The 22,483-nt window shown below is 42.8% G+C and overlaps 1 long non-coding RNA gene across 2 annotated transcripts in view; it reads right to left on the reverse strand.

Moving 5' to 3' along the window:
* LOC310845900 overlaps positions 1-22,483 on the reverse strand; it is a 222,528-nt gene that overhangs the window by 25,826 nt on the left and 174,219 nt on the right. The gene's annotated exons all lie outside the window — the stretch shown is intronic.

A 22,483-nucleotide genomic window follows, 5' to 3' on the forward strand; every position in this document is an offset into this window, starting at 1 on the left:
AAACACTTATACATGGGTAGAGTCAGCTTCTTCAGTATAACTTGTGAAAAAGTATTTCATTGCTGTCAGGCTAAATAGTGTGTGTAGGGGGGGGAGGGTGTCTTATATGCTTTTGTTTTTGTTCCACCACACTAGGTGGCAGCCAAAATCTCCACTCCACTGAATGCCATGGATGCTCCAGGACATTCTGGGTAAAAAAGTGGGTGCCGCAGAAAGGGTGCCCCCCCAATTTATAAGCTCCACCCCATGAACATTTCCACAACTGCAGTCACCCAAACTGCTGAAATGGTCTCTCCAGTTTGCCATCTGTAAATAGAGCACTGAACTGAGGTGCATTTTTGCTCAGACCTATATTCTTTGTAGGGTAGTGGTGAGGAGACCTTGAATGTTGTGTGGCTACTTCACCAAATATTAACCCAATATAGGCAGAAACCTCTATCACTTCTTCACTTTGGTCAACATACCTTACGATAATGCTTTAAAGTGCTGATAACACACACACACCCCGCCCACAGCCTCTTAAAAAACCTTCAATAAAAGCTTGCTGCCCACTCTCCCTGCAATAAAATGCTGGGAGCAAGGTGATTCAAGTTGCAAATAAAGAAATGCAATGAGCAAAACAATGAACTTTACTGCTTTGGTTGGATGAAATGAGATCTAAAAATAAAGTTTGGCTCCCCATTTAGCTGGCCTACCATCAGTATAACGGTTCAGCTAATGCAGTCGCACTGTACCCAGTGAACAGCTGGTCTCTAGCAAGCATGCCTCTGCCAGGATCCCGTAAGACAGAAAGAAGTGGGGGCGGGAAATCAATAAGTGCAGACCAATTGCAACCTTTAAAATCACTTTGGATGGCCTTAGTCAGGGTAGCTTTCCAGAACAATATACGATAGAGTAGATTGGTCAAATACTTACAGGCCTTGAGAAATTGAAATGCATGTGGACTCTGGATTATGGAATGTCAACAATTATGTTTGTATTGTAGTGCAATTGCTTTGCAATTAAGAAAGCAGTAACAAGTAGCAACAGTGGAAAGGTAACACACATGCACCTCCTACAGAGCCTGCAAAGGAACAATCAGAAACCTTGAAGTGCACTCCCAATTATTTGTTGGCAACAGGGGCTTGTATTTGGCACCTCTTAAATTTGGCATCAAATGCAAGCCCCACTAGGAATGCTTCCACTTGAGAGTTCTGGTGGTGGTTGCAAACCCCACTGGCATCAGCTACGTTTGGGTGTTCCCAAGACCACCCTGACTGGCACCAAGTGCAAATCCCAGGTTGGGCAGGGATCTTTCTTTGCAGCTTTGATGTAAAGAAAAGAAGAAAAGAATCTTGAACACACTCAGTGTGGGTTCCTGATTCTTTGCTTTGAAGCTAGGATCCTTGATGTCATGGTGACATCAGGTGATTGACAGGTGGGTGGCCCTGCCCCCTTGTCAAAGTGGCCCATGAGGGAGCTCAGCTCACTGGCTGGATCCTGTTCCACACCCCTGCAATATAACAACAACAACAACAACAACAACAACAACAACAACAACAACAACAAAATAATAATAATAATAATAATAATTATTATTATTATTATTATTATTATTATTATTATTATTATTTATACCCCACCCATCTGGGTGGGTTTCCCCAGCCACTCTGGGCAGCTTCCAACAGAATATTAAAATGCAGTAGTCCTTCAGATATTAAAAGCTTCCCTAAACAGGGCTGCTTTTTATGTGCTTATTATAAACAGGGCTGCTTTTAAAGTGCTTATTATGGGATGGACATATTGGCAACAGTGGATATGTCAATCCTCATCAGGATGTATAATCTGTTCCATATGAAAAAAGGAGTGTTTCAAATTGATTTGCAACACTCCTTTTTTCATATGGCAACTTATGCTCACAACAGGGCTCATTCCTAGAGAAATGCCATGGCTACAGTCTGGAACAAGTGCAGCACGTTTACTAAGGCATATATCCTAGTAACTTCATTGGGATTTAATCTATAATCCACGTGCATAAGGTTTCAGCCTTACCCATGCAATGTCCTCCAGCTCAGTAGGACTCAAATGCAAATAATTATATGCTGAACTGACACCCGTATGTTTGAAATAATGATGGTGACGCAGAATAAAAGCTCTTGCTTAGCCATCCCTTAACAACCATGTCTCATTCCATAAAACTTGACACTTATCTTCTTGTTGTCAGCTTTTACTGATAGCTTTGCAGCAAACTATTTTTCCTTGTTTTTCCTTCTCTTCTTCCAGTTAGTTCAACCTTGTTGAATGGTCAGTCATTTCAAGAAATACAATTCCACTGACTCCAAGCAGCACATTGGCAGTAGGATTAAATGTTTCCTGCCACAATATTACCATTTTTCTTCATTCCAGAAAAAAACTGCAGTCGTTAGGATACCAACTTCCATGTAAACATATTCAATATTGGGCTGCAAGTTCTATTCAAGCCAATAGTGTCCATCGCTCCCACCTTTGTAAAAATAGATATTTAAAGTGCATCCCAGTACTATGCATGTTATTTAGAAGTCAGACCTTCTTTCCAGAGGAAAGTGTGAATAAGATTGCAGCCTTAGTTCAGTATTTTCAGGCTAGAATATTATTACCAAGCAGCAACACTTGGTAAGTGTGTTAGGAAAAGGGCTGTTATCAACAAGGGTTGCAACGGGTTTCATTGTGCTCAGTAGTCCTTACTCCCAGAGTCAAGCAGGCATTAGGATATCAGGCTAGGTTTGGTATTTTCAGGCTGGAATATTATTCATAAGCAGTGGTGTTTGGTAAGCATGTTAGGAAAAGTCCAGTCCTCTCTATGGGTCCTCTTCTAATACAAAGCAAACAGCTCACTCCAGATTATAGATGGGCAAGAAATGCAATTTCATTTGAGTTTTTATGAGAAACCACTTAAATTCCTACTTCTTGAACCAATGCACAAGCTCAAACACACCTATCCTTCAAAAGTCACATTCTTTGAAATGTCTGATGCAGTTCTCCAACCAGTGTATAAAAACGTGCATATTGTTACAAAATTTGTGTGCCACCCCCACTCTCTGCAAGATTCCTGGGGGTTCCAGGCATTCACCTGGGGTCTGTATTCCTTTGGAGAACTGAGACACAGTGGAGGTTGTCGTAGCTTTAAGAAATATGGTTTATTCACCTATTTACACCTTCAGTCTACATGGAAGGAGTCCAGATCTGGCAGAATGGTCATTTCAAGAGGGCCTTGCCCCCGACAGCAGTACAGCCCTTGAGTCCAAGGCATCTTAGCCAGCCTGCCCAAGATGGATCCCAGATTTTCTTCTTCTCAGAATAACCAGCTAAAAACTCTGTTTTCCTGTCACCTCACACCCAGTTAACCTGGCAACCTTCCAAACCTTCCAGGTAGAGCTGGAAGAGACTCCTGCATGAAACCACGGAGAGCCACTCCACATCACTGTGGACAGTACTGAGCTAGAGGCACCAATGGTCAGACTCAGAATAAGACAGCTTCCTGTGTCCCTTCCTAAAGATGGCATCCTTTGACATATGTTGATAGACCGTCGGATCTGATGGCTCCGTTAGCTGCAGCAGAACCTGAGCATATAAATTTCAGGTCAGCATTTAATTTAGCTTCGAGAAGCGTGAGTAATGGTGCTGACAAATACTGCCAGAGGGGCTGGGGCAACTTCCAAGGGCCCTTGCACTGAGGATGGGATCTTTGAAGCTTGATTTCATGCACTCTGGAAGCAGAGCTGTTAGTTTCACCCAAGCATGTTATATAGAAGGATATGCAAATTACCATGAACACGACTATATCAGAGTGTGCAAATGAGCATGGAGGAGTGGAGATGTTGATGACGGCACCCTTCAGTCTTTCATCTTTCAAACTCATTTACATTCAAAATTAGAGCAGCGGGTTTTTGATGGATTTGGTTATTTTGCACATTAATTTTTATATGTTCTTATTAGAATGTTCAGCTGGAGTCATCCGAAAGTCCTTCTTATTTAAATCACCAAATTATGTCCTCAAATCAGTCAATTGCAGCAGCAACAAGAGACGAATCTGGAATGCTGGTCAGGTAAACCGCCAGCCTTAAGGCAGCGTCCAGAATAGCAAACTATTGAATATTTCACAGATGAGAATAGGGATAAGCTTGTAACATCCACAGTGGAGGCGTATCATCAATGGCTTTTCACCACCTGGTTATATGCTCTGCTTATTTACTCTGCAAAAGTCTGCCCTCCACAGAAGGCTGGTTATTTCTTTGGGTTCAATAAATGCTAGAAAAACATCATTGTCCTATACGCAATAGATCCAGTTACAGATAGGTAGCCGTGTTGGTCTGCCATAGTCAAAACAAAATTTTTTTTTCCTTCCAGTAGCACCTTAAAGACCAACTAAGTCAGTTCTTGGTATGAGCTTTCGTGTGCATGCACACTTGTTCTTCGTATCTGAAGAAGTGTGCATGCACACGAAAGCTCATACCAAGAACTAACTTAGTTGGTCTTTAAGGTGCTACTGGAAGGGGGAAAAAATTGTTTTGACTATACGCAATACCTTACCAATAGTGCATGTTAGAACACTTATGGTTTTATGTGACTAAATGTGAAGTCTCAGCATTAGCCAACATCTCAACTCTAACCATCATTCTTGCCATTCCTGTCAGCACCCCAGGCCTTTGCAAGGTGGGGGGGGAGTATCATAGATGATGCAAAATGTCTATTTGCCTTAATCCCGTGGGTTTCTCCCAATCCCCATTAATTTCCTCAGAATTTTGTTTAATGAATGCCCAGCTAAATCCTGAAGAATGCACTCAGGAGGAATGTGGGAAACAGTTTGAAAAGGCTGACCTATATATGTTTTTTTAAAAAAACCACAAAAAACCAAATACCTTGCAATTTCCATAAGGTTGTGGGAGATCTGTGCTCTTGGGAAACCATGTTTGCTAAATTCTCCAACATATTGCAGACTTGTCCCTTCAACCTCAATTAATTCTTAAGTTTGTTTTGCCTTCTCCCTGCAATGATGTTCCTTATAAGAAAATTCTATCAGTTGCTCTAATGAGAGTTGACTTCCAGAAGTTAAAAAATATTTACAAGAGGCAGACTGCCCTGTTAGCTCTGTTACACACTCCTAGAGTTTAAAACAGCCTTTGCCAACTTGATGCCCTCCAGATGTTTTGGACTACAACCAGTGCTTTTTTTTCTAGAAAAATATGTGCCGGTACTCAACATGAATCTGTTACAGTAAGTGCCACCGTTTCTAACCAAAAAAGGAGAGATGCCGGTACTGCATACCCTTGAGTACCCCTTTTTTAAAAAGAGCTACAACTCTGATCAGCACCAGCCGCCATGCTGCCTGGAACTGATGGGAGTTATGGTCTAAAATATCTGGAGGGCAGCTAACAAAGGCTGATCTAAAGCATCTTTTCCTTGGAGTCTTCTTCGGGGTCCTACCACTAGCTGACTGTTGTATACTTCCTCAGATGTATGCACCACACCAGTATACTGGGCTGGATGATCCACTGGAAGAGCTCTGCTGGTTCTTTGTCTTATAGTGAGAACAGGTTCCCCCCTGCAATTAGCTAAGGAAAAACAAGATGAATAGCTAATATTTAAGTGCATATACAGTTTGGCCCTAAGAAAGCAATTGTGGATTCTGTCCGGCCCCCCACATTACCACCCTCTCCAACATTACTCTAATAGGGACACCCTATTCCATACTTTCCAACATTTCTCCAGTGAAAAGCAGGACATTCCAGGATCAAATCAGAAACTAGGGCAGCTTCTGTAATTCTGGGACTGTCCCTGGAAAATCAGGACACTTGGAGGTTGCAAATCACTCCCTGACGTTTGCTTTCCCTAAGCACTAGATCCCATTCCCTGTGGAAACTGATCATGAGAAGAAACCAACACCAGCACAATCTGCTGGGAGGTTTTCCTGCGCAAGGTCCAGGGAGATGGATGGGGGCAGCAGAAGTGCACAGCGATTCTCTTGCATTCATTTGGTTTTTACAGGAGAACTCCCCATTGGACTGTACTGCAGGCTTCCAAGGAAGTCAGCTTTTCTGGGCATGGTAAGCACACACACACACACACACACACACACACACACACACAGCTCCTTCCAACAGCTTAGCTCCATGGGGATCATGCTGCAAAAATCAAGGCTTATATGGTGATGAAAACTGAACTGAATTGCCTGTTACACATCCATTTCTTGCGATGCTTTTGACTCTTCTTTTTAGAATCCCATGATGGTTCTAGTTTCTGAGAATTAGGCAGGGAGAGAAGGATAGATCAATTCACCCTAATTCACATAAGCCCAGCTGTCTGGCATCTCAATGCTTTTTTCTTTTCTAACTTGTGAAAACTACTTTTCTCCAGACCTGCTATTTCACCCCCTGTAGTTTTGGGGAAATTGTGCAAAAATCAAGACATAAATTAAGCTAGCACAATAGGATTCCCAGCATAGTAATTCAACTTCTCAGGTCTCGTCTTTGACTGACCTGAGGAATTCATAGGGATTAGCTGATCAACGGCTTGGATGCTGCTGCAGGGGTATCCCAGTGTTAGTTCCACGTTATTCTCTTTAGGTGTCATTAGCAGGAATGAGGGACAAGAAGAGAAAAGCAGAAGAGGAACAAAGCACTTAACTACCATCAAGACTAGAGCACATTAAAGAGTGAAACAGATGCTTTATTCCATTAATTTTTCACCATCTGTTGGCATCTTTTGGCAGGTCAGAGGCAGGAAATATAAGATCATCAAACAGCATGAACAATGTCACTTTGATTCTGAAGATCAAATTTTAACAAGGACAACATAACTATCTACGTTATAAACTCTGTTTTATACCATTCTAATTGCCTTGCTTTCTCTTCAAGAATCCTAGACAGGGATGGATGAATCTGTTAATTTCACTTTCTCCATTTTTCATTTTTCCAATATTAAGTTCAGTTTTCCACATTCTTGCATACACTTTGTGATTTACTTGTTTTACAAAAAGTCCTCATGAACATTTTGAAGTGCATTTCTCCTAATGCACAGAATTCTGGTTGCAATATTGCCTACAAATAAGCCCATTTTTACAAGCAATACCCCATGGAACCCAGGATTAAGAGCAATCAGGTCAGCTCTAATTAAACTTTCCTTTGGTGTTCCTTACGCCTGTGTTACTGGACCTATGTTATTTATGCCTGCTCTTCACCTAAGGTTTTGTGCTGGGAATATCCTTTCAGGTGGCATTAAAGAGAAAGCCTCTGCAGATCAATTCCCTGGCCTTGTTTGGCTCTGTCAGTCTTAGAGCAGTCATACAAGGGTGGTGTATATACTTCCCTTTTGTTTCCTGTATTCTGACCTTTATTTCAAAATAAAATTCCGTTGTAAAAAGCACACCCCTGTTTTGTACATGGCAGAGCAGCTCCCTTGCAAAAATCAGTCCTCGATGCAAGCTGAGGGAGTTGAAAGTGGCTGTGAAATTAGTTAAGTCTTTAGAGCACCCTGAGACTCTCTCTCAGAAAGGATACAGTACAGCTGGAAACAAACTGAATGCACACTGAAAATCTGGCAAAAATGTCATAATTCAAAATTGTAATAGCCAACATTTAAAATTGTTGCTGTTGCAACCTGACCTGCATTCATGAGCTAGTGATGGTTTTTAGGATACTCTACCACAGCCCCTGAGAGTACTTAATGTATGGGAACCAAAAATGAGTGTGGGAACTGGGCAAACTGGTGACTCAGCAGATGTTGGAAGACCAATGAGTGAAGGTCCACCGGATGGATGATTCACTAAATAATATATCTCATGCTGTCAGTCAGATGAGCCAGAATCAGGTCTTGCACTGATCCTGGGCTCTGAGTTGGGGTGAACTCACCCTAAGCTAAGTTGGAGAGAGGCAGTGAGAAGGCATCTGACACTGGGAATTTGAGAGCTAACAGTTAAGATCATAAAAATCACCATATGGGAGAACCTTTAAGCAGAGAAGCATTTAGGACAGTGTGACCGATTCTGCTGTACTGGGAACTGAGCCTAGTTGGTGCTGTGGAACATCGCAACTATGACACAGTGAATTGAGCAGAACAGAAGGTGGGAGGGCATGCCAAATTTTGGTCTCATACAGGGTGCAGCTGAAATTTGAAGACCAAAGTCTGCCCCTGCTTTAAAGACTTCAATCCTATACCTCCAGGGTGGGGACTCTCATGCAGGGGCCAAATGCGTCCCTCCAGGCCTCTCTGACTGACCCTTACTACTCTCTCCAGGCCACATCCTCTCTCCCTCCTCAGTCATACTCTTCCCCACCCCCAGGCCACAGCTTCCGATCCTCCTTGACCTCTATGAGTGACTCTTGTTTGCCTGGATGGAGCATGGAGAAGGGTGTGTGTGCATCTGTAAATACTAGGCTATTGTATGTGCACGGCACTGTGGTCTAAGCCACTGAGCCTCTTGGGCTTGCCAATAAGAAGGTTGGCGGTTCAAATCCCCACAACGGGGTGAGCTCCCATTACTCTGTCCTAGCTCCTGCCAACCTAGCAGTTCAAAAGCACACTGTGCAAGTAGATAAATAGGTACCACTGTGGTGGGAAGGAAGGTAAACGGCGTTTCCATGCACTATGGTTTCTGTTCCGTTGCACCAGAAGTGGTTTAATCATGTTGTCCACATGACCCAGAAAGCTGTCTGTGGACAAACGTCAGCTCCCTTGGCCTGAAAGCGAGATGAACGCCACAAACCCATAGTCGCCTTTGACTGGACTTAACCATCCAGGGTTCCTTTACCCTTTTCTTTTTACCTTTACTGTACAAAGATAAAATATACATTCATTGCTCTACCCACTTTTGCCTCTGGCCACGCCCATCACTGGCAACGTGGCCCTCAATAGAATAGAATAGAATAGAATAGAATAGAATAGAATAGAATAGAATAGAATTTATTATTTATACCCCGCCCATCTGGCTGGGTTTCCCCAGCCACTCTGGGCGGTTTCCAACAAAGTATTAAAATACAGTAGTCTGTTAAACATTAAAAGCTTCCCTAAGGGCTGGGGAAAGATGTCTTCAAAAATCTGGTAGTTGTTCTTCTCTTTGACATCCGGTGGGAGGGTGTTCCACAGGGCGGGTGCCACCACCGAGAAGGCCCTCTGCCTGGTTCCCTGTAACTTGGCTTCTTGCAGCGAGGGAACCGCCAGAAGGCCCTCGGCGCTGGACCTCAGTGTCCAGGCAGAATGATGGGGGTGGAAACGTTCCTTCAGGTATACTGAACCGAGGCCGTTTAGGTATATTTCAGGTATACTGGAACGAGCTTGCGCAGAACGCAATGCGCTCTTCAGGGTGAAAAGGCTTCCCCACTCCTTTTGTGGGTAAGTCCCACACTGCATTAAATAGGCCTTACTTCTGAGTCAAGGTGATGTGAGTTATCAGCAAATTTGTGGCTCTTGTTTGACCCCCAATAATTGTGTCTCACATATTGGTATTCCTAGGCCCATAGGCAACCAAGGCAGGGTGAAGGCAGACTTGGCTTGGTTCCTCAGTCTCAGCGCTAGGATTGACCTGGAAAACGGTCCTGTTATTTGCGAAATATAGCCTAGGAAAGCAATCACTACTTGATTGCTGGTTACTTGCTGAGTTGCTAAATGGAAAATTTCTTGTGTGAATGATCCCTTAATGTAATGCCACCTACACCAGGGATAGTTTTAGTTTCTTTCTGCTTCACTTGAAAGCACAACTCCTTCTGTGAATAAAGTGGGTGAATATGACTGGTAATGAGTAAAGGCTAAATGGTCTAAAGCGTCTCTTGACAGTGAGCCAGCTTGTTCAAAATAAAAGGAATGGTACATTTAAGAGCTTAACGTTTTTATATACTTTTTTAAAAATGTCATTTCTATCTGTAATTCAAAACTTGATGAATTAAAGATAATTCAGATAATTGCCCAATTTCCATTTTAATGGAAAGCTCGTATTCCCATTTATGTTATTGTATTCCCATACACCCCATCTTCCTATCAATATGGAAATTTGGCAATTATCTGAATTCTTTTTAATTCATCAAAGCTCTGAATTATAGATAGAAATGGCATTTTATGAACAGAATTCCATGAACTTAAACACGCTTGCTCCTTTTATTCGGGAAAATTCTGGCTTACATGTTAACAGAGGGACCTGCCAGTGTCAGCAGATAACGAGGCCACTAGGAGAGGGCCCCAAAGTATTTAGGCGCCCCAAACAGGTGTGCCACCAGGCCCATTTCCCAACGTCAAAGGCAGGATGGACAGCTGCAACTTTCAGACCATGGGGATCATCACAGTCCATGAACTGCAACCCAGAATCCTCTACAGCACAGCAGAACACCTCCTGGATTGCCAGTTGCTCCATTTGTGTCCCTAGAATGACACACATACACCACTGGGGTTACTTGCATACCCTTGACTCAAGCTCCATGTCTTTACATTTAAAAAAACTAGCTTTGGGGAAAATTAGGGCTGTGGTGCTAGAGAGAAAGGAGGTTTATTCTCTCTCCTCCCTGCCCCCCCAAAGCTGGTGTATTTGCACTGTACCACCCTTCCCGCCATCTTGCCTTCCTTTTTGCATGAAACAGCGGCAGCGCCTGCCAAGGTAAGCAAGCGCCTCTGATACTTTTCCACCTCCACAGTCCTGGCAGCACACAATCCAGAGAAAAGAAAAATGAAGAAGAAATGATGAAACTGAGAATAGTCACATCACCATTGCAAAAGGAATAGAGAGGAACCAAACCCTTGAACGAATTAAGCGTCTTTATCTTCTGAGTTTGGCTAAACAGAGATGTTGAATGAAAAGGGATGTAACAAGATTTCATTGGTAAAGTGAAAAATGGTGGAATTAGGGGGCTATTACATGGCTGGTGTTACTAGAAAGCTCATTCTTTACCTCACATCCAGTGCACTAATTAGATCACCCCATGCCTTAGTAGCTGGCAGGAAAACAGAGATAGTTAAAACTCATTTACAAGTGCGAAAAGTTTAGCAAAGAAGGTCAAAAACCTGCCCACCTTTTCAGAGACAAGAAAAGAAAATTTCACTACAGCCTTAATGAAAATTACCACTGTGTTTATTTAGAGGGGAAGGTGTCCCTGGGGGCAGGAAGTCAATCCATAGCTCAGTATTACTAGGAAGCTTGTTTTCAGGACTGGGCTAAAATCATTTTCCTTCAGGGGAAAAGTATGTATTTGATAAGGAGCTCTGATCAGTGGTGTTGTGGTAAATTTTGGAGTGCAGGAGCCACACCCACAAAGAAAGCAAAAAATAAAAAATGCAGGCAGCTGTGTTGATACATAATATTTTGTTCTTCTGCCTTCCTCTCTGACAGTTGATTGCTATGGCAACATACTGAGCTTCTCTTAGATCCATCCATTCCATCTATATTATATTGCACTTCTGGCAGTAAAATCTATTATCTTGATTGGATGAGGTGATGAGATGGCATGGAATGTGTCACCGGCATTTTGAGTGCTCGGGAAACAAATCTGTTAACTTCTGGGAGGGAAAGGACCATTGTCAGTTTGGCTGGGATTAAAAAGCCACACACTCTAAGAGACAGATGTAGCTTTGGGAGTTATACTATGAACTGGGAAAACACCCAGGAAGATAAAGGGGAAAGGGTAGGTAAACAAAGTGAGGGGGGAATGCACAGGAAACTGAAAAGAAGTGGATACCGTGGTACCTCAGGTTCCAGATGCTTCAGGTTACAGACTCTGCTAACCCAGAAATAGTACCTCGGGTTAAGAACTTTGCTTCAGGATGAGAACAGAAATCATGCAGCAGCAGTGGGAGGCCCCATTAGCTAAAGTGGTGCCTCAGGTTAAGAACAGATTCAGGTTAAAAACAGACCTCCAGAATGAATAAAGTTCTAAACCTGAGGTACCACTGTAGTAAGAAACAGGGGAATTTAATTTCACATTGCTTTATAAAAGTCAATATGCTTAAGAAAATGAAAGCTAGTGAAATGTTTTTCCTTTGGTTAGTGACCCTGTTGGAGAGCAGGCATGAAAAATATAATAAGCATCATAGGAACTTCACACTTTAGGTCAGACCAGCTCAGCTTCTGATGTCCAAAGCCTAATGGAGGCCACCAGTGGCCATGTATGGTGGAGCACCAGGGTCACAAAATACATTCCTTTCTATAGGCTGCCTGGTGGGTCACACATTGTGCTTTCCTCCTGCAAAAAATTAACAAGTGCACCAACAACATCCATGCTATACCTTGCAGTATGTGAGGTGGATACATGCCTCTTCTGAGACTATCTGCCCATGCTTAAAGAAATGAGAGCTTGGACAAATTGTGCCTCTCTGCCTCCTGTGGGAGCAAGTGTCATAGTATAAATTGCTTTCTTTAATCTGCCCTGAATCTTTGAACATTCAGCTTCATTGAATGTCCACAAGTTCTAATGTTAGGAGAGAGGGAGGTAAACTTCTTTCTATCCACTTTCACCGTAATTTTTCCATGCATAATTTTATAAACTTTATAAATTAAATATTTCAACAATAGAAAGTTTGGGGAAGTTTTTACAATTGGAAGTAAATGTATATGCTCAATACTGAATGTTTGTTATAATTACAAATTACATTGGACTTTCGGAGTCTGTAACTACGTATTATGGGAATACATAAATATTTATATCCAGATTGTTAGAACAATATATAGTACAACCAGAAGACAACAAAAGAAAAAGCAACAGAGTTTCAAAAATGAAATACCATTGTAGTTGAATAATTTATATGTTTTTGAATATGGATACAGTGAAATAGCTACGTCTACATTTTTAAGGAGGCATACGGGATTTAAACAGGGACTTTTTAAACATACAGTTCAATGCAAAAAAAATAAAAACAACCCACCTTCCATTAAAATCAGAATGGAATATATACAGTTGAGAAAATTCAAATGCACTAATGCAAGGACATGAAACCTCCCCTTCTGTGTTCCAACTTCTGGCGTTCAGAAACCCAATAACATTTCCGATAATGGCAGCCAGTCCTGCACTAATGCTGTTGGATGAGGATAGGAGGCAGAGCACTAAGATATTCCTGCATGTGGGATCCATGCCAACTAAATATTACAGTTATGGTGCCATAGGCTTGCACCACGGCAACTCCACTGGTGCAAGAGTAAACCAAACAAAAAGGTGGTGTCAGGGGTGTCCCCTCCAACATTTATTTGATGAAAATAGGGACATCCTAAGGAAAAGCAGGACATTCCAGGATCAAATCAGAAACTGGAATGGCTTCTGTAAATTTGGGACTGTCCTTAGAAAATAGGGATACTTGGAGGGTCTGTGAGAGGCGTTAGACTAAGACTGAGTACACATGATACCTTTAAAGCACTTTTGAAGCACATTCTTTTGCACAAAGAATTCTGGGCACTGTCGTTTGTTAAGGTTGGGCGGGAATTGTAACTTTCTTTGGTGTAAGCTACAGTGCTCAGAATTCTGCGAGGGAAAGAAGGTCCTTTGACTGTGTTTTAAAGCTATAGAGTGTGAGCAGGCTTACTCTGAATCCTGTGTATTTTTGTAAACACTGGTGTGTTTTTTTGAGAATTGCATTGCAAATTTGGATAAGTGCACCTTTCAAAAGAATGGCTATGTTTTGATTCTCATATAGTACTCTTTGCCCTGGCACCGTGCTAAAGAGTTGCACTCTGCTATTGCTCTCTCCTACTTGGTATGCTCAGCACCCCTGTTCCCCAGTTAAAGTCTGTGCCCGTCCAAAGAGGACACGGCCTCAGCTCAGCAGCAAGTGTTCTAAATTGGAAACGCACAATGAGGCTTAAAGGTCAAGCAGGACGAATTAAGGGATGATGGCATGAATAATTTGTTGCAGTAATTTAGCATCATTGGGGTGTTGTTATTGCTACCAACTCTTTCCCTTTTTGTATTCGTAATAGAACGATCTCCGATCTGGCAAGGGTTATCTGATGGAGGAAGTGAGAAAGATTATCTCTCTGTTGTGTTTTCTTGTTGCTAACAAAACTTTCTTTTGTCATTCGCACGATCGGTACTCAAATATATTTGAAACATTAGAGCATCTACGAATGAGAGAATGCCAGACCCTTCAAGTATCCCTAATTTCCAGGGACAGTCCCAGATTTACAGAAGCCATCCCTGTTTCTGATTTGATCCCAGAATGTCCCGCTTCTCCTTAAGACATCCCTATTTTCATCAGAGAAATGTTGAAGGGTATGGAGTTATGTGACACCCCCTCCCCCCGAGCCAAGGAGATAAGAGCTTTAGAAAACATCTGAAGGCAGCCCTGTATAGGGAAATTGTTTTATGTTTTACAGTATTATGTTTTTATATATGGTATGTTGGAATCCGAAGAAGAAGAAGAAGAAGAAGAAGAAGAAGAAGAAGAAGAAGAAGAAGAAGAAGAAGAATTTGCCTATTTTCACTGGAGAAATGTTGGAGGGCATGGAATGCTATGCTATATGCAGACTCTTCCCAAAAGATCAAAACTGGACCCAGATCCAGTCCCTCAAATCGCTTTTTGCTATGTAATTCTGCTGAAATCCACGACGTCTGCTTTGCATTGACATAAGGGCAGACAAGAGCAATGAACTTCTAGCATAGATTCCACCCTGCTGGCGCCATCCAGGTGTTTGGGACTAGCTGGGTCTTATGGGAGTTGTTGTCCAAAACATCTGAAGGGCACCAGGCTGGTGTAAGCTTCTCTAGCATCCTAAGAAGAAGGTGGGATCTGCTTTGTTTAGAGCCTACAACTACCACAAACTCAATAAGCCAGCTGCCTTTTCAGCTTTTTAAAATGCAGTTTTGTGCTTCAGCCTGCAGACTGGGCTTGCTTCATGCTGGGCAACAAGTTACTCAATTTTACTGAGAGTGGAGGAGAGACAGCAGGAGAAGACTGTGTGAATAAGTTGTGGCAAAGAGCACAGCACAGCACACCTGGATGGTAAATGGCTTAGGTGGTTAAGGCAGGGAAGCGGGGAGAAGAGTTATTTTTAGAAACAGGCGATGTCGGGGATTGGGCCACAATGCAGCTCTGCTAATGAAATCCCTGATATATTTTCCATCGCTGCCCTGTTTGGAGTGAAGCAAGAAATTGACCAGCGCAAAGTCGCCTGGCGAGTTTTGTGGGGAGTGAGGATTTAAACCCAGGTCTTGCTGGTACTACATACCCTCCAACATTTATCCGATGAATGTAGGGACATCCCATCCTATAATGACAATTTTACTATTTATCTCCCCACACATCTTACTAAGTTTCCCCTGCTACTCTGGACAACTTGCAACATATATTAAAACAAAAAACACAAAAAACCCTCCCTATACAGGATTACCTTTAGATGGCCCGGGGGGTCTGACAGCTCCATACCCTCCAACATTTCTCAAATGAAAATAGGGGCATCCGAAGGAAAAGGGGGACATTCCAGGACCAAATCAGAAACCAGGACGGCTTCTCTGAATCAGGGACATTCCTGGAAAATAGAGACACTTGGAGGATCTGGAACTAGGGCCCAACTACATGATAAACACACTAATAATAATAATAATAATGGCAGGCTTAAATTGGTCTCTCTTAATTTGAAGGGAAAGCAGTTGCAGGGCCCTGGTCTGGAATGTGTTCCTGATTTCTGACCAAAAATAATGCTTCCCCCCCCCCCCCACACACACTATTTGCTGCAAACTACAAATGACATCTTTGGGAGCAAATAACAAGAGGAACTTGGACAGGAAACTGGTGTAGGGTCCCAATCCAGGTTGAGAACACATTCAGGCTGGGATCAGGCCCCTGGGACTATAATCTCCCTCTGCCTGCATGCCTGCCACCACCACCAGACCCCCACTTTTAAAAACATGTTGCTTGGCCTCTAATCCAACATTCAAATCACTACACCATGCTGATTATTAAAAGGAGACTGTCCATACTCTGTGCGGGATGCAAGTATGTTCTATATGTCCTTATGCAGGTTTTCTGCATGCACAGGCTTTCATTTCATTGGGGAAGAGTCATAGCTCAATGATACAGCATCCATTTTGCATGCAGAAAGCCCTAGGTTCAGTCACTGGTATCTCCAAAGTAGAGGTGGGAATGTCCTCTATTTCAATTTCGGTAGAGCTCCTGCCAGTCAGTGTAGACAATATGGAGCTAGATGGACCCATGTTCTGACTCATACTTATTATTGTCTGCACAGGAAGACAGCTTCCTACATTCCTGTTTTCCTTACATTACTGAACTCCAACTCCAACACAAAGGAGAATGTTATATTATTACTACCTCCTAGCAGTGTCTAAGAAGACAGAACTTTGACAACAGACTTCTTTCAGAAGGGTGGAACAACATATATCAAACTTTCCTATTAAACTCATTTGTAAGGAAACATTTCTTAAAGATTAGCAAAAGGGTTTACAGGAAAGCCAGTTGTGAAGAAACTTGAGCTGGGGATTTATGTTTCTTCATCATTCAGTAGGGCTACAGAGCACCTCACAGCAACTGAGAATGCTATAGTCTAAGGATCTAATTTTAGCCCTGTGTTAAAAGCAGGAGCCTTCAAATGCTGCCTTTTAAGACAATCTTTAAAGTCTCCCTTTTTTAGCTGCACTACAAAAGAGCATGAGATGTAAGAAAAACTATCAGTCTGGTATTCCCATAGAATGTTCAAAGCAATTAAGAAATCTCAGAGGCAAACCTTTCAAACGCTCCTTTAGAACTGACATCCTCACAGGCGGAAGCCTACTTTAGAATCACATTAATGACTTCTTTAACATATCTCACAGTGCCTTTTCTTCAGGATAGCACTCTAAACACGACATATTAATGTGTCATTCTTCATTACTGGAGGTGTGGGTATGGGTGTGGGTGTATTCAAAATACATGTGGGCCCACAATCTGAACACCTTGAGACAGGGTAGACAATTCCAGCCATAAGGGAGATGGATATAAAACCTTGGTCAGCAATTCATTTGCCCCTGAATAGGAGAAGAGTTGGGTCAGGAATGTTGTGAGGTACTTCCACATCTCATGTTTCTCTACAGAAATCAAGGCCACTGCTGCTGCTTTATTTCGTTCCTCTCTCTTCTCCTTCTTGATTCCTTAAATGTCCATTTCTAGGAATATTTGGAAAGACTAGTGCTACCTTGCACATGGCAAAGCTGGCAGCTCTGCTTACTTAAAATGAGGTAATGACACTGAATCCCAGCTGCGCTGCCACAGAAATGAAGATCCAGGAAAGGGGCATGCCTTGGAGATAGAGCAGTTGCTTTGCTGACAGAAGGTTCTAGATTTAATCCATGGCACCTCCAGGCAGTGACAGACTTTGGTGTCTCAAATTTCAGTGGCACCCTGTGTGATGCCAAAATGCAGCACCCCTTCACCTCTCACCTTCCATTGGATGTAATAGTGGTGGCACCTGCTGCAGCGTCCCAGAAGTTCTGCACCCAGTGTGATCCTACCAGTCATGCTCCCATAGAGCTACCTCTGCTCCAGGTAGGGCTGGAAAAAACCCACATCTGAAAACCTACAGAGCTACTGCCATTCAGTGTAAACCAGCGTTCTTCAAACTTGGGTCCACAGATGTTGTTGGACTAAAACTCTTCAGCCAGGTTGGGCAATGGTCAGGGATAATGGGAGTTGTAGTCCAACGACAACTGGGGGCAAAAGGTTGAAGAACACTGGTGTAGAGCAATGGTGCACTATAGTTTAAGGGAGCTTCCTATTATGGTGGTAATGAACCTGTGTCATGGACTGGCTGGATGTGGAGGAGTGGGAGAAGGCACCAGCTGGGGAACCTCCAGGGGAAGAAGTCTCGGAGCCAGCAGATTGGTGGTGGGATGACGGTGCATGCTCAGAGAGAGAAGAGGGAGCAGACTGGGAAGAGGTGGTGTCGGAAACTGAAGAGGCGACAGGGTTTAGTCAGCAGGAAGAGGCTGGGACAGAGAGCAGTCCAGACTCAGAGGCAGGAGAGGAGGGGAGCCAGAAGCTAGAGATGAGGCAGGCCACTGAAGAATCCAGGGAGTCTCCCTCTCCTGCTGCAACCAGTTCCCTCCCTCCCTCCTCCCCCCCATCTCCCCGAACATGCAGAGAAATGAAGAAGGTGGAGCAACAAGAGGCAAGATGATGAAGCCTGCAGTTGCTGAGGAGGGAACAGGGGGAGAGCGGTGGGAAGACCTTCAGTCCTCACAACTGCTTCATTGAGGCAAGACCTACTGGGAAGGGTTGCTGCGACCACTAGGACTGAGCTGCTTTGTTTCTTTGAATAAAGAGTTAACTTTGTTGCATCTGGTGATTTATTGTAGACCCACGTCTGATGCCAGCTCCTGACAAACAGTGGCCCTCCAGGTGTACAGCTTCCATCATTCCTGATCATCAGCTGTGCTGGCTATGACTGAGGGGAGATGGAATCCAACAACATCCCTGATTTAGCTGGATGTGTGACTGTACAGCACCTCCCTTTTAGGTTTGGGGAAGGCCCCAGGTAAATGGGACTGGCTGTCAGTAGCACAGTCAGCAGAACAGCTAACTCCTTTTAAATAAAGCCTATTTTAATTTTAGACTTCTTCATGCCTCTTTTCCTGGTGCGATCATTCTACAACACATCCAACATTCCTTTCGGGTCTTGCTGTTTGCCACATTGAAAGTTTGATTCACACCACCATAAAAAGTGACTGGAATAAAGCAAAGGCTCACCCTATGATGGCTGAGTTCCTTGGCTGAACTCTAGAAAACTGGAATCTGATCCCTGAGCTTAGCAGGAAATGCTATTACACCACGGGTATCAGTGAAACTATCACAAAAGACACCTACTAGAAATGGAGAGAGGGCAGTTCGCTGGGGAAGGCAGACACCGAGAAATCTCCAAAGCACCAAATATGTATTCATAAATAAATCACACATGCTGTGTGGCCCAACAACTGTGGTATTCATAATCAGGAGCTCACGGACACCAACGCACGCACATTGGAAGCCTGTGTTTGTCAAAATTTCAATCAGCAGCAAAAGGCTTATTCTTTAAAACACATTTTAACATCTGCTAAGACAAGATGCTTGTTTATAGCATCTCCTTGCGAAACAGAGTGGTACTTCTCACCTAATGTACAAAATGATGAACAAAAGGCTATTTAAGAGATCCACGCGGGGGTATAATTGAAAGAATATTTCTGGGGGCGGGCACCATATGTTTCCTATTGCCACTAAACCTATAAATATCCTTATAACAGTTTGGAGCCATAAATGCCGAGACTGAGATTTTAAAGCATTTCCTTAAAACTTTTTTATAGCTTTAAATTTCTTTTCCCCCTGACAGCGCCTTTAATTTTCCTTCCTAGTGCACTGAGTAACGCTGAGAATAAATCTGAAGTGTCAGTGAGATTGTTGGGATGTATTTAGAGCCGACCTACTTCAGTGCTTTCCAAACAACCCGATTTCAGTGGAAGCACATAACACACTCCCTCTTCCCCCCGCCCCGCCGCCACCCCCCTGCACCTCACTGACACTTTTTCTTTGCAGATGGTGTCCGCCCAATGAGGTTTGTCTACTGCTGCTGCTACAATGAAGTGAGGGAGGGCAAGGAGGGGTGGTGGTGAAGTGAGGACGTTTTACTGAATATTTCCCCAAATAACCAAGAAGTGCTTTTCCTTCCTGATGCATTTACTGGAACCGCAGAGCACAAAATTGTAAAGAAAGAAAGTGGTGAAAGGGCTTCCAAAAGAGATAGGAACAGCTGCCACGGACATAACGCATTATGCAAGGCCGACTTTGCCAGGAAAAACTGCTTAGCTGCTTTCCAGGAGTTGGAATTTCAAAGGCGGCCACTTAGAAGTATTGTTAATCACATAAGCATTTCCCAGAAAACATTGCCTTCCTTTTTTCCCTTGCTGGGTCAGGGTGGAAGGCTGTTCAGAAGTTGCTTGTCTACTATAATACTGACTCTGATGTGTGTGTTTTCATATTATGGCGTGAGGGTAATTTGCACTGCTCTATCTTTGTGCCAATGAACTTGAAACAGCCAGGGGTCCACAACCCATCACAGACCCCACTGATAAGAGCAACCCTGGAGCTTGTCCACCACTTCATCACTGTGACGGCCTGCTCACCCACCTCACACTCTGACCCAGATCAGCAGCGGTGCTGAAAAGGAGGAGCAATTTATGTCACTGCCTGCCTGTTCGTTGGCTCTTCATGGCAAGTAAGCAGGTGGCAGAAAGGATGGGGAAGAGAACAAAAATGTGCTGAGGAAATAGACTCAGGCCACATTCACAGCATACATTGAAAGCACTATGATGCCATTTTAAACAGTCAAAGAATTCTGGGAGTTGTTGTTTGTTAAAGGTGAGAGTTGTTAGGAGACCCCTATCTCCTCACAGAGCTACAATTTCCAGAGTTCCCTGTGGAGAGAGATTGGATGTTAAACCATTCTGGAAACTGTAGCTCTGGGAAGGTCTTCTTTTTATCTGTCCTGACAAAAGAGCACAAGAGTACCTAATCCACTTTGCACAACCTACATTTGCTGACATATAATATCCTAGTCTGGAAGCAGCCATAGCATCCCTCCAGATGTCCTTTGTTTTATAGTGCATTCATTAATATTATACATGATTCTGCTTTCAATGCTGTTTACACCTACAAAGCGTTCGGTGTAGACATACTGCCTCATTTCCAATTGGGACTTATCCCATCGCTTCCAACTGAAATCCAGTAACTTTTTATACCGCAAATGTCCCAGGGGTGTGTGTTTGTCCTGCCTATGTTGTGCTATAGTGCAAAAGTGCCCCGCCAGATGGCAATAAAGCGGTAACATCAGGGAAGCTTTGCAAAACAACTAATAAAGCAGAATGTTGTGTGAATGATAAACTACTGCATATATCCACCGCAAAAGCACTGTTGTTGTGCCAATGACATCTTACAGGACATGCCCTCACACACAAACCAGTCTAGAGGGGCCCACAATAAGTCAAGAGCCAAAATGGTCCATTACAGCAAGCTGGAGGTGTTCTTATTAGGAATTGTTTGAAGAAACCAGGGGATCTAATAATAAATAGTAAAGCAGTATGAAATAGTCTAGGAATCAGTAATGTGATTTTTGTCTTCATTCTGTCAGTAAATATGTGACAAACTAATTATGAATACAATACAAGTGGTGGAAACATTTGCAGGAAGATGCTTTGGTTTCTTTGCAATTCATCTAACATCTTTGAAGTTTATGAAGTTTGATGAAGAAGTCACTGACAGGAATTGCAAAGGTTCTCATCGCTACTTCTCATCTTGGAATGATGTTGCTCCTTTAGTTTCTCGATTTCTTAGGCAAAGAGAAATAATTTCCTCTCTTCTCCCTTGAAACACGGAATTGCATCTGAACTCCTTTCTTTCAAAGTCCATATATGGCAACCATCCTGCTAAAGCACAAGGGCCTGTCGAGATGTTGAGGATACACACTTCCAATGAAAGCATTATGAACTTCTTAACCCCGTGGAATAATTTACATAGCCAAGCAAATATCCTGATGTTTCTGTCTCTGCTAAAGGGGTCTGTACCGTTTCCACATAGAGTGGATCTGCTTCATAACATTGGTAAGGCAGAGAGATGAGATGCCCTAGAACATAATATGACATGACAGTGCGTGATGTCAAGGGAGTTCTTTTCTTGAAATAGTCTCTATCTCGAGTTGAAGGACGGAGACATGCCTTTTTAGAAATGCAACTCTTTGAAATCAAAAGAAATGTTGTACTGTCTGTTGAACATGAGGTTACATTAATAAAAAAAGCTCTTCTTAAAATACATTTTAAAAATCAGCACACAGAAAAGGAAACTGGCTGATCCAGTAATTACTTCCTCTATGTTTTCATGGGAAGCATGAAACTCTCCTTAGAAATATAAGCTTCAGCTACGCTGATTAAGAGTTTGGGAGTTCTGTTTCGCACACTTCAGTACAAATTGTCCTTGCTGATCTTAACCATGATTAAGGCTTATGCTGACGTTGACTACAACCATGGTTGGTGCGAACTAAGGTCCACTTTCAACCATGGCTTTGAGAGCTTGGTTTCAAAAAACATAGCTAATATTGAACAGCAAAGAGTCTTGTGACATCTTAAAGACTAACTAATTTATTATGGCTTTGACATTTGTGGACTAGAGTTTGCTTCATCAGGTGCATGAGGTACGGTTCGCAATTACAGGTTGGCAGCAGAGAGAAATTATAAGCATTGAGCTCAGAGAAAAATGAAATGCAAGAAGTACGCAGAGGGAAAATTAAATTAGAGCTAGAATGTATGAAACTAAGCACAGTGACTCTTTGCAATTAAGTGGTAGGTGCTAAAACAATCAACTTGGTGATATTGAGTTAATGAATATCTGCAGTGGAATAGGAAACCATTGTCTTTATTCAGGCCACACATGAATTGATGTATGGATCATAATATTATGGTCTGTGCCAACATATGGCTTAAGCATGGTTAAAATAAGGATGGGGGAAAGTTGGGGAATTCCAGTTAAATGGGGGAATGTTGAGGAATTCCAG

The sequence above is a fragment of the Podarcis gaigeae genome (assembly GCF_964106915.1).
Source record: "Podarcis gaigeae genome assembly, chromosome: 5".
In the NCBI taxonomy this organism is placed as follows: Eukaryota; Metazoa; Chordata; class Lepidosauria; order Squamata; family Lacertidae; genus Podarcis; species Podarcis gaigeae.